The following is a 14,353-nucleotide window of genomic DNA, read 5'->3' as shown; positions in this document are numbered from 1 at the left end:
TGGAGTACCATGGATTTGTTGACTGAATTTTGTATGACCTTCAAATGGCAAACTACATACATATATTGAGGCATGGCTTCACACATAGATACCCATGTCATATTTATAAAATAGAGTGTAACAAAATGTGGCAGAATTGTGAGGCAAAGAATGAATGAACGCGTACAGATACTTAGCAACTCAAGTACCTATACGCGATACAGTCATTTGAACCAACAGTTACACTTCATTTAAGTGGTGTAAATTATAACGGTAAGTGGAAAATTGTTAATAAAATCGACGCTGAATATTAAAAAAAAAACTCAATGAACTATGTTTGATACAACAAAAATGATTTCCCTTCTTATTTCATTATAGGATCATTGAATTTCATTGTTTAACATTATATAAAGAAGGTATAGATATGATTCTGATAACTGATTAGTAAAATTTTATTTATTTTTCACAAAATCAGATTACCTTATTGCATTTATAACTCAACTTCAGTTTCAAGTGTCAATATTTCTATTAGTCGCTGATAACTCCTTATCCATTTAATTTAAATGTAGGTTTCGGCAGACTGAGTATCTGTAAAGTGCTAAGTGTGAACCACTATGAGCCAATAACGTTTTAATTGCCCTCTTGTAGTTGCTGAAGCTGGGATTATCAAGGATTCTAAATCATTGACCGCTGCTATATGTATTATAATCGTCTATATGTTAATGGTTAACAAAAATTGCCAATATGTTGGCTAACTATCGTTTCAGAGGGGAATTTACTTACCTTGTGCTCCCCCAGTCAAATTTTAATTAATGACCATTTAATTATGCGACTTTAAGGTCAATTGCTTACATTTAGAATTTTATTTGAAGTTTTCCATTAATTCATACAATATGTCGGTATATGTGTGGGGAGCATATGCTTTTACATATGAATACAATGCGTTGATAAATTTCATATTTAGTTCTGACGAACGGTTCATTTTGTATTATGACGCTTTTACATAAGTATTTTCAACGCTGTCGGTTTTCAGTAATTTGTCTTTTGTAAACGCATTAATGGTATTTTCTGCAGTAGATTTCGATTATTGCAAGAGTGCCAAGGAGAATAAGCAAGAACAATGGAGCCACCAGTGGCAACATTAAACTTTATATGCCCCCGATATCTGCCGTCTCTGGAGAACTGCGCGCTGCGGTGATACCGCTACCACCGCCAAACAAATGTTGCAGGTGACGGTGTTCGGTTTGTTGCCCCTCTTGTTGCAATGGTGAGTGTTGTGCCGTCAAAGGTTTATTCATATTATCTTGTTGTTGCTGTCGCCATGTCAACAGATCTAAATCATTAATGTTAGTTCGCACTTGATTCGCTAGCAGCGGCCATTGCCAGCTACCGCGGCGCTTAGCTTGTTTCTGCCGTAATTGTGGAATGAAGTACCGTAGCATTGTTGGTTGTTGGTGTGGTAAGCGCCTTTGCCCTCTGGTTGGACTCTTGTTTTGATGGCGTTCTGCTGATTTTATTGTTGTTGACATTGAGCGCAAACGATTTGCCGCTATTCGCGTTATGCCACCGAATGTAGTTGGCACGCGGCGAAAACGCGTAATTCTGTCAGGCCGTCCACCATTGCCATTGCTGTAGCCATCAGCACCTGCAATATCGCTGTCAATTGTGTGACTATAATTATTGCTGCTGTCATCATTGTTTTTCTCAAAGCCACTTCTCTGCGTTCCAGAAGCATTGCCATCCCTCGTTACATCGACCACTCTTTTCAACGGCACACATAGCTCATACGTTTGCAAGCATTTCATCCATCCCGCCCACAGGCGACTGATAGCAACTGCGGCAGGCGACACTGTCAGGTTGTTGTCATCGCTCCTATCAACTTGATCGCGTAACAGCAACATTCTTCTCCCATCAGTCTGACCACCACCGCCAACATTGCCTTCAGGCGCGATATCAACCGTATTCACCTCGTTCGCTCTATCGTCACCGCTATGCGCCACAGTTGCAGGCTTTGGCGGCCCCTGCTTTTTGCCCCGGTTCGGAAAAAATAGATCGTCATACTTGAAAATGTCTTTGATTTTGTCGCGCTTGCCGCGATTCGGCACAAATGTCTCGTAGCGATTCAACAATGCATCCAGATCGGGCAAATTATGTTTGCGACCACGCGGCGGTATGAATGGATCATCTTTGTACTGTGGGCCTTTGGAAATATAAAAAAAGTACAAACAATTTTTAGTAGCATCACAATAACTGCAAAGCAAGCGCTAAGTTCAAAGAATCAAAAACTTAAACAACAAAGAGGTGAACCAACAAGGCGTGGCAAACGAGTGTTACGCTTTCGATTGCAACGAAATAGTTTGTGGCGATCATTTCACGGATTTGTGTCTGAAAAGCTATTAACAAAAGAGTAATTCTCTGCCCTTGCCTTCGTATGTTTTGTCTATTAATTTTAAGTGCTTATGGATGTGTTTATGATCTTTTTGTGGCTCTCTACTGCAACTAGCCGATTAAAGGCGTGCGACTACAACAAAATGTGCACTTTACTTTTATGCTCTGGTGCAGAGTGATTTTTATGAGATCAACTAATACGAAGGCATAGCCTTAGGCATTTGTTGGGCATTATGTGCGCTTCTGTTTATGCAACGCATTATCAATTAAGTTTTAGAAGGAAATTGCCATTGTCAAGTAGTATAACTAAACCTACCGTGATTGAGATTGAAAATACTCTGAAAGAGCGCACTGCGCTGCTTCGGTTTGCGGTCTTCGATACGTATGCCTTGAAGAGAAATGTAAGAATGCACGAACAGAAGAATAAATTCAAATATCATTCATTATGTTCAATATATCATTTCTTCATAAATATATAGAAGTATGTCTTGAAATTTTAATAATTTATTTATTTATATCAATGCTGCATTTCGTTCAAATTTACACTACGTTGCTACCTTTCTTGATAAAAAATGATCAGTGGTTAGTACCTTTGAAAAAGAAATATGGTTGTGAGATTTTTTTAAAAACCTCAACATATAATGTATTATAATTTAAAGTATTATGCTCTGTAAAAAAATAAAAGAAAATATTAAAATATATATTGCTCTGAAAGAAGCATACTTCTATTCTATAGTTTATTTATTAAAATTTTTAAATAAATAGCAAAATTCGTCACCTTAATCCTCTTGCACTGAAGGCATTTTCGTTAGAATATGCCTTAATAGTAAGAAAGAAAAATATATGGTTGTTTATAACCGTCGAAAAGCCTGAATTCGTAAACTCCGTATGTCCCATTGAATTCTGAACATTATAATGTGAGAATATCTACTTTTCTCGGGGCTTCAAAGCTGATATCGTAAGACAACATTGTATACTTAACATAAAGTTATGTGTTGCGTAACTTCATGGAGTAGTTATGAAATAACATTATATTTGGTCTTGGGTAGCTTGTTGCGAATGAAAAAAGATCTAAGAGAATCCTTATGTTATATTTATACTGAGTGAAGCAAGCCAATTGAGAAAGAGAGACAAATTTGGAGTTGTATAGGTCATATAAAGCTGAATAAATAGATATATATATATATAAACAAGGTTTGAAGTTTATTTAATACAATACACATAGTACAGTTACACTATGTATGCATATGTGCGACTGTTTTTTCCCAGCGTCCATTCACACATTTAATTTTGAAAAACTTGTCACATCGACCGAATCCGCAAGCTCACATTGTAATTTCAGTTATATGCCTTGCTTTCCAGTTTTGTTTTCCAGTTCTCACAGGCCTTATCGAATAAAAATGTTTACCAACAAAGAGCAGACAACTGGGCAACATATTTTTATGTTGAAAGCATATTTTAATTTTACTTCCTACTCGACTCAACGAATTTAATAATTTCAGTACGCAACATGCATTTTAAATTAACCTCAAGCATGACACCACAATTTTGGAATATACATACATACATATACAATTACATATATGAATATATGTGCACATGAGTACATAAGGCCCTGGGTACAAGAGGTGATTGGCGCTGTAAAGGCACGCTTGCGCTGAAACTGGGTCTAACATGAGAATTACATTAAGGGAGCAGCGCCACATGAAGGAGAAAATTTGTGAAATACTAGTAGCGCAGCATATGGTAGATATAGATTACATATGTGCATGTGTACAATCATATGTGGCAATATTGAAAATGTTGCATGCGCAGCATTTGTAATCAGCATGAATGTCTTACACAGCCTACTGGCTACCTTACCTATAATCAACTACACTTTCACGTTCACACACTACTTGCACTCAAAATAGTATATACTATACATATGTATGTATGTAGTATATCCATACTACTCACCTGATGGCAAGTCGTCTTCCAACTGCTCGCGCCGCACAATCACATAGTGCGGCTCCTCCACCACCAAAGGCGGTTCAAGGTGGCCCGATAAATTCAATTTCTTCCAGTTAAACATGCCTGGGTAGTAGTACTCCGCACCCTGACTACCGTTCAGCTGTGGAAAATGCTGATATGGATACAGCTGCTGCATGGCCCAACTCAGAAATTTCATGACATCTTGTTCGCCGCTGAGCAGCATTAAAATGTCATTGCTGGGATTGTTGCCTTCATCTTCATCATAGGACATTTCAGCAACGGCATCAGCATCGCTGTAGACATTATCTACCGCGCCGTCATCATTAATGTTGTCTATAGAATCATAGATGCCGCCGCCGCCATCGTTTTGGGCGAATGCATGCGCATGCACGTTGACATCATCATCTTCGTTGGCAGCGCTCGCGCTGGTGGTTGGTTGTTTCACCTTTACTTCCTCACCGTCGTTGGCGGTGAAGTCATCCATTAGTTTAGCTTCTGCGGCGGCTGATCGGCTTCTAGGCTACGGGCAAGCAATATCGAGTGTGCAATGCGTGATTGCAAATTGCGGCGCGACAAAGGCATAGTTGGTGGCATGAAACAGAACAAAGAAATTATGGAATGAAAAATTGCGCATAATATAAAATATCGTATAGCAAAAACCGGCATTATATTGCCGCCTCCGCGGTTTGATTTAGCATGTTTATTCATAGCTCCTTAATTCAATTCGCGAAAATGCAAGCCACAAAATATATGTTGCGGTAAAATATTGCGAAACTTATGGCCATACCCAATAACCCATTGTACTCATTTGCCCATAAATGGCACACAACCTATCCCCTCCTCCGCAGCCACTCAGTTTCTGTGCGCTTTCACTCCGCCCTCTGTGCTTGCCTCATTACCTTACTTTATTTCATTTGCCACATTAGGTAATAAATATATTCACTTGTGATGCGCTTAAAGGATTGCGCTATATGCTGGTGCCACAAGCGATAATGTGGTTTTTGCCGCGTGGGCAGTGGTTTCAATTACTCACTGACTTATGGAAGCGTATGTACCGCTGTACGAGTCGTACATAGATTCGAGTGGAAGTTGTGGAAAAACATTATAAACAAGTGATGCTGCAGACTTAATTCAGTGAGTCTGTGTACTCTTGTATCGTCTATTTATTTATGTGAAGCAATTAACGTAATGATTTTCGTTTTCCTCTTACTCCAAAACAAACAAATTTGTTGATTATGTGGGAGAACCATTTTGGCAGTCAGAAATATTTAAAATTGTAAAAGGAAGTAGTGAGATCGATTGCTTTGGAATTCCTTACGTCAAAAACAAAAGTCGATTCATTTTACGCCAACATTATTCTAATTAGAAAAATATACTCGAATTAGTTTCTCTAAGGCTACAACCAGGAACGTGAAACTTGTATTTACAGGGAAGAAAGCTGCGACTGTTTTCTATTTTGTTCCTACTAGTGTTTACAGAGAATTGCTTATGTAAAAATATGTATATAACATTTGTAAAAATTGATATAACTCTTGAAGTGCAGTCGTCTTCCGCGATCAATATCAATAAAAGTATGTGTCTTGTCCAAGTACAATCACATAGCTATAATTATTCCTGCTTTTGAAATTTATATATTTTTATGTCACAAATAATACACGTCTTCGTGGGCACTAGAATAATCGACCCAGTGATTACAAGTCGGCGAAGACCTTACCGCCCAGTATTGCAGGCGCCATCGGCCATAAGCAGGCTAATAAATGCCTGCAAAATTAATATAAATTAATAACTGCAAATAAATGAAGTTATTCCAAATAGTTTTATTGAGATCACAATATAATCCTGAATCAATATTATTTATGTACATATGTATATACGAGTATAATATTATAAAATTTATCTTATACATACATACATACATATATAAAAATGAATCGCAAAATGTGTTGGTAAGCGCATAACTCAACAACGCCTAGACCAATTTGGCCAATTTTTTTTTTCTAAAGGTTCGCTGAGGCTCAAAGATGGTTTTTACGGCGAAAAAATTCGAATAATTGCCGGAAAACACCTAAAAATAGTCCTTTTCTTTTTCCCATACAAGCGATCAAATGTTTGCTTATTAGTAACGCTAAGAGAACGGCTTCACCAATCTTGATGAAATTTTCAGAGGTTGTTCGCTGTGGATCGGGGAAGGTTTAGAGATAAAAAAGTAACTTTTTTTCATACAACGTTTTTCAATTTTTTTGTTTTGGTTTTTAATTATTTAAATCGTTCAAATTTGTCATTTGCTTTCTTTATTCTGGCTTTTCCAAAAACAAAAAAATTATAATATTGAAAATTATTCAGTGAAAATGTTATGTGTGCTTCACACAAAGTAATCAATTACAGATTGAAATTTGTTACGATCCTCTTCGTGGTCGCGCTAATGTCGATCGGCGTTCCTTTTGCCATCAACGTATGGCAGCCCAAGGCACATGACCGATTACTTCCAGGATGCGATGACATACATACATGCGGAATTATGGATCGCGGTCAATCAGCCAGCGATCGTCACGATGTCACAGCACGACTTTTCAGATAACAGTTACGATGATATATGTGGTGCTGTTAGATGCTAAATGTACTCTCTTGAGTGGCACAAGAGAGGTTTGCCGCGCGCACACATTCTTCTTTGTATGGTGGTTACACCAAATCAAATTTATGAAATCGTTTCTGCGCAATCATTCCTGATGCAGAGAAAGAAGCAGTATTATTTGAAGTTTCGAAAACCAATATGGTTCATGGACCTTGCGGACACCACAATCCCACTTCGATTGTACGTCTGACACTAAATGCACGAAACACTATCCACGTGCTTTTATTTCGGAAACATAAACTAGAAATCATGGATATTCTCTCACCAGAGACGGCAGAACATTCAACATTCAATTTAGAAGAGTGAATACCATTTACTGTCTAATTCACATTCAAAACTCATATCAATGTTGGAATAACGAGTTTTTTCTCAACTTTCGTCAGTGATCTGTTTGCGAGAACATTGCTCTATTCGGAAATGCTTTGATCGAAGAAATAGTTACGCAGGAAGCAGGGCCAACCAGTAGATTGACATCCAGATGTGTTATCAACTAATGCATTAGGACGAATTTACAGAATCCAACCGAAAAACGGCGATTGTTACTACCTTCGGCTGTTATTGATTAATGTACGCGGTTCAACTTCATTTGCAATTACAATTGCTGGAACAATTGATGTTGTATTGACTTTTCGCGTTAATCCTTTCGACATATCAGCCTTCAATTCCGCCTCAATTTTGGGATACGAACAAAAATGTCTTCGCTAAAAATTGGAAATGGGTCAATGCCGGTATTTATAGATTTTATAATTGGCAATTTATAAATTTTCGTTTAATGGCGTCTTGTGGACGAGACAGTGGTCCGATTATGCCCATCTACGAACTTTTTTCTCTCTTTTTTGCGACCAAGTTTCATTAAGAAATCTCAGTTTTTGCTCAAAGTACGGCTGACAAAAATAGACTGAGAGACGGACGGACTGGCGGACTGACAGACAAATATCAGGATTTCAACTCGTCTCGTCATCTTGTTCATTTATATCTACATAAATGTATATCTATTTCAATTAGTTTTAGTCGATTTAAGCGAAAAAAAAATAAATTAACTTTGTAGCAACATGTTGCAAGGGTAGAAAATTGTTAATACCAATTTAATATATTTCCAAACCACAAATAAAAGCAGTTCCTACATTAAAGAGGTAAATGTTTCAGCTAAGTTAAGTAAGTACAATAACTACGAAATCATTGATATGCTAGAACAAAGTAATAGATTGATTAGTTTACATAAGGTGAATTGATTTCTTGCTATTAAATTTGGTTTATAGTCCCAAGCAGATTTTAGTAGAAGATGCGATTGTTCTAAAAACATTTATGCTAATTGATTTAATTTTTTGGAAAGTAGTAGTGGAAAGTAGTAGTGCAAATACACAATGGATTAGTAGAAATTACTGTAACATCATTCCAAAGTCCTGAGACCTATTTCTATTACAATATTTAGGCACATCTAAATTCTTTGTAAATTGTGATATTCACGTCTCATTATTCTGAACTAATTTAAAGCCTCCTTTGACTAGTAAAGATCCAACAAATTCTATGATTATTAATTGTATATTATCTTTTACATTTATTTGTATATTAACTGTGTAAGTACATACATACATATGTATTAACGAATCACTTACACTGCGTATTGATTTGGGTGTTGTTTTTAATACTATGCATGCAGAGATAGTTAATCCTTCAAGTCCCCTACCATATGTGTTTTAAATATGATATGAATATTTTTAACTTGCTGCTTAAGACCAGTTAATGGACTGATGTGAATTGTGTAGATTCTGTGAGAGCGAAGCCTCTTTCCGCTGGTGCTGACGCATTAAAGGAAAGCGAATTCACAAAAGAATGTCAGTGGTGTAGTGTTTGGACAGCTAACCTTTCGATATTAATTTCAAATATTCAAAAATGATTTATTAAATTTTTAACATGTAAATGCAACAAGTGCAGCCGTAACACTGTCCCACTTTCCTGACGGAGGTTTGCTTTACTTGCCGCGCTGTTGCGGCCCAACATTGATACATCGCATTTATAGTTAATTCAGTTATGTTAAAAACTATAATTGGGCAGATGATAAGATTTGTTGTTATTGTAGGCATTTTTTGAGAAATGTGGGCAGTCTCGTTTTTTACCTCTTTTGCGGGATTTGTGATTCGGCGTTACAATACAAAAACTCGTTCGTTGCGATAATTTATCGACAACTCCTCAACACTCAAAAAATTTAAAAAAAAAAAAATATTAAATTATATGCTGCGAAAAAATTACAAACGATAACGCCTGGCGATAATCTCAAATTCTCGAATGACTTCATCGAAGGAGCGAGCTACAAGTAAACATTACCAGTGTTTCACAAATAAAATCTCGCAGTTATAGACGGACAAATGGACTTATATAAATACAAAGATATGTAGGTTTTGATAAAGTTGTGTTTAATGAATGAAGTGAAATTTCATTTCAATTTCGGTTGGGAGCGCTCGCATATAAACACAGCCGAACAGTAGCGGTCAAACAGTTCGCAAAGTACAGCACATAATATTCGGTCGTAAAGTACTGGATGGTGGCATTAATGCAGAGTTAAAGGTATAGGAGTACTTTTTGAAAAAAAAAGTACGTCAGTAATATACATATGAACATCTTTTTTTACTCTTGTGTTAATAAGGATGATAAATGCAATCAGAAAAAAAGGAGGATGGAGTCATTAGTAGAAGTTCACGCAAGTGGGGAAAGTTCTCTGATCGTCATTCAATTGGGAGTGGCCAGAAACGATTACTTTACATATGACTCGAGCAGCTCACGGCTTCCAGTCTTTGCCCAAGTATCCTATAATATATCCCCTACATACGGTTGTGCGCTTGGTTTGGGACCCGCCACGTAAAAAAAACACTCCCAATGAACAGTAACAACCAGCCTATAATGGGAGACCCCCTTTTTGATGACGACCATGGAAAATGAAATAAGGACGAATTGAGGGCATGCACCTGGAATGTTCGGTCTCTTAATTGGGAAGGTGGGTGGGCAAAGAAGGTATCTTTGGCACTACGGTCGGCTAATTCAGCCTCCACGAGGAAACATCCCCAAATGGGTTGAGGCCCGAAACCATTGGTTTTCGGAAAGTTGGTACGACGAGGAGTGCCGTGTCGCAGCGGAGTGAAAACAGGCTGCCTACCTCGCAACGTTACGATCGACCACAACTCGTGCAGGATGGGATAGATATTGAGAGTTGAAGAGGGAAGCGAGATGAATTTGGAGACAGAAGACGAAAGAGGCCGAAATGCGTGAGTACGAAGAGCTTGATAAGCTGACCGACAGGGGTAATGCTCGAAAATTCTAAGAAAAAAAGCGTCGGCTTGCAGAAGATTTCAAGACCGGAGCATACTCTTGTAAAAACCCCAAAGGTGATGTAGTCACCGATGCCCAGAGCATACTTAAATTATGGAGGGAACACTTCTCCAGCCCTCTGAATGGCAGTGAACGCACACCGCCGGGAGAAGGCGAACCCGATTCTCCACTCGATGATGATGGAGCAGACGTTCCATTGCCCGACCAGGAAGAAGTTCGAATAGCAATTAGCCGCCTGAAGAACAACAAAGTGGCGGGGTCCGATGGATTGCCGGCCGAGCTATTCAAACACGACGGCGAAGAACTGATAAGGAGCATGCATCATCTTCCTTGTAAAATATAGTCGGACGAAAACATGCCCAACGATTGAAATTTAAGTGTGCTATACCCTATCCACAAAAAGGGAGACCCCACAATCTGCGCCAACTACCATGGGTTCTACGAGCGTATTGTGTGAAAGATTAAAGCCCACCGTCAACAAACTGATTGGACCTTATCAGTGTGGCTTTAGACCACACACACCACCTCTTCATCTATTTCAAAGCTTCTGCCTTTATGCCGCCATGTCTGAATTTGGTATCCCCGCAAAACTAATACGGCTGTGTAAACTGACGTTGAGCAACACCAAAAGCCCCGTTAGAATCGGGAAGGACCTCTCCCAGCCGTTCGATACCTGCTTCTGGAGAAAATAATTCGAGCTGCAGAACTAAATAGAGAAGGTACCATCTTCTATAAGAGTGTACAGCTGCTGGCGTAGACTGCACACTGTACAAGGAAACAAAACAAATGGGTCTCGCAGTGAACGAGCGCAAGACGAAATATCTCCTGTCGTCAAGCAAACAGGCGTCGCACTCCCGACTTGGCTCTCACGTCACTGTTGACAGTCATAACTTTGAAGTCGTGAATAAGTTAGGCTATCTTGGAAAAAGCGTCAACACCACCACCAATGTCAGCCTGGAATTCCAACGCAGGATACCTCTTGCCAAGAGGTTGAGAAGTGAAGTCCTCTCTCGACGATCAAAAACCAAACACGATAAATCACTCATAATTCCTGTCCTGCTATATGGTGCAGACGCTTGGACGATGACAACAACTGATGAGCCGACGTTGCGAGTTTTCGAGAGAAAAATCTGCGAAAAATTTATGGTCGACGATTTATTTATACGACGACATTGACATAGTTAGCGAATTAAAAGATTGCGGCTGCGCTGGCTAGGACATGTTGTCCGAATAGACGAAAACAATCCAGCTCTGAAAGTATTCGACGCTGTACCCGTCGGGGGAAGCAGAGGAAGAGGAAGACCTCCACTACGTTGGAAGGATCAAGTGGAGAAGGACCTGGCTACGCTTGGAATATCCAATTGGCGCCACGTAGCGAAAAGAAGAGACGGGAGAGACAGGAAATCAACCTGCCATACAAGTTTTTATATCTTATCAGTCACTCACGCCTAATCTTACTTCTTGAAGGATAAACTTTTCTACTTGTAAATTTCGAAATTTCTGTGTTTTACAAAAAATTATTATTCAGTACAACTGCAAAACTGTACCTACGCATATGTATGCCAGGAAAAGTACAGTGATGTAGCAAGTCCAACACTCGACAAGTATCAATTAAGGATAATTACTAAACAAAAACGTATGCGAATGTCAACCAGCAATCTGAGACGGACGTTCGGGCGCCAACCTAGCACGGATATCGAAATATCCATACCAACACTTTATGGTTTTAGCGAAAATATTGAAAAAGAAAGGGAAACCATGAGAGTTATGAAACACTTTCACTGCAACCTTGAAGCGGTATTATTTGTTTTCCTCACAGGAATTATATATTGCACGCTGATTTTTACTTTTTGCAGCCAAAATCATAACAACAAAACAGATCCAATTAGCGAGTAGCACGTTAAAACCGCTGCTTTCATTTTTACTTTGCGCTGCTCACCTGTCAGCGAGCAACGCTCGGTAGTACTCCTCCGGACAGTTGTGTTCGGGCGGTTGGCAATGGTGCGCCCAGTACTTGAGCGGCGTAAAGAATTCTTTCATCTGCATGGCGCGTATACGCGGTGCTTGTATACGCCACAATTGGGCTGATCGTGGTTGTTGTTGCGGTTTTCGGTGGGCTTGTTGCGCATTCTCACTTTTCCATTTCAAGCTTTCAGCGGCACCTGCCAACAGCGCATTTAGATTGTATGCATCCTTACCATCTGCCAGATTGCCGCTAACTTTGAAGGGGTGCGTCAATTTAATATCAGCATTGTTGTTGTTATCCATGCTGGAAAGGCCCAGAATATCATCGCTGTTGGTGTTTGTGCTAGTGTAGCCATTTGTGGCAACATTGCCGCCGTCTAAACGAAATCCGGTTGCATCCTTCTTCGGGCGCACCACCTGCCATTGGAGTGGCTGCGGATTTGCAACGGCATAAGTATGCTGCTGTGGTAAGGGAATCGTGGTGGCATCAGCTGTTATGGTAGCGCTTCCGCGGCTGTCTCGTGTTTGGCGAACATGCTGCCGTGCCAAGGATGCCGCAGTGGCGATAAGCGATGGTGGCAAAGATAAAACCGTTGCACCGCAATAAATTGTAAACGTGGCGACAAGCACGGGAAGCGTGATCTTCATGCCGTTTCTCGGTTTTCGGCTACCTCTTGCAAACACACACATTCATACACGGCGGCGAACAATTGAAATCAAAGAAAAAACCCGATATTGGGCTGTTTAATTTCTGTTTTTTACTTCCTTTGTTGAATGTTACTTGGCGTTCTTGTTTATTTCGACACAATTTGTGTACCCGGTTATCTTTTTCGAGTACCACTAACGCGCACAACGTGGTGGTTCCAAGCGTCTTTGACAGAAACTGAAAGTTGCTGAACATCTTTGACTCGCTTTTATATCAGTATCGATAGCGGATGCACCAGCGTCGATTTGGATCGCGGCGGTCTATTGGGGAATTGGCCAAGAAGTGACCAGCAGCCCACCCAGGCGTAGGTGCGCTTTGGGGACTGCGGCATTGTTTGGAGCGCTGATGTTACTTTGCCGGTTCGATGGTCGGGCGAATAACTTCTGCGTTCACTAAGCGAGTGTTGTGGCCACCATGGTCACCGACGCGACTGCTGAGTTGCCATTTGTTTGCAGTGTTCATGAATGCGTGAAATTAAATATGTGTACTGCTGTTGGCTTTTATGTTGCATGTGTGACTGCGTGCCAATAATCTACTGTTTAAAGTTGCGGATGTAGTATTTGTATTAAAGGCCCGAAGGAGTATAATTTTACTAGAAATCCTATTAATATTCCAAAAGAAAATTTAGAATAAAAATATAAATTAGTTTAATATCAAACCGAATGCAAAATTCTGATTTAAAAATTATGCTCTCCTCAAATCAAGGCTGTTTGTGCACTCAGTCGACATTACTACACAAAATGTAGTATGTTGAAATATAGTAAGTCTGTACATTCATAGAGATCAAGCGCACAGAATTCGAAAGCAAATTGCAGCGTTTGAAATAACCATTTCCGACATTTTGAGGTCTTTCATAAGCACTCATTCATATAGTATAAAATGTGTATGTGTAGTTGGTGGTGAGCTTGTCGTCTGGACGGCACTAAAAGTAGCGGCACATCAACTACGAAAGGCGCGTTGCCACCAATCAGTGACTCAAATAAAACTACTGAAGAAATTTGAAATATCTTGCACCACATAAATTAATCACGTCCTGGTGCAAGACAAATGAGGCGCTGAATTCAACCGGACAGGGTCGCGAAGAAAAGGTTAATAACAAGACACAAGGAGGCGCTTTCAGGCCAATCAAATGCCGATAAAACAAAAAACTAACTGGAACCGCGTTGGGGACCAAAGTGCGAGTTGCTTGTTATGGGTTACTTTCTTTCAATGAGCTTGCTTCTTCTCCATTTCGGCTTCATTTTATTTCTGGACGCTTTATTGTCTGGGGCACTCGTAAATTTATTACGCTCTAATCTAGGATCGGAATTGTGGGGTAAAGGTTTAGAGGGCTTTCATGCCTACAATCGCTACTTCATGGAGAATGCATTGGCTAACACTGCAGT

The 14,353-nt window shown here is 39.5% G+C and overlaps 1 protein-coding gene across 4 annotated transcripts in view; it reads left to right on the top strand.

The window, feature by feature from the left end:
- Positions 1 to 14,353, top strand: part of LOC108976562 — a 264,077-nt gene that overhangs the window by 197,399 nt on the left and 52,325 nt on the right. The window lies entirely within an intron of this gene.

The sequence above is a fragment of the Bactrocera latifrons genome, unplaced genomic scaffold, assembly GCF_001853355.1.
Source record: "Bactrocera latifrons isolate USDA-ARS-PBARC rearing strain unplaced genomic scaffold, ASM185335v1 scaffold_78, whole genome shotgun sequence".
Lineage (NCBI taxonomy): Eukaryota > Metazoa > Arthropoda > Insecta > Diptera > Tephritidae > Bactrocera > Bactrocera latifrons.
The sequence above is the reverse complement of the archived record's forward strand: the minus strand, read 5'-3'. Positions and strand labels throughout refer to the sequence as shown.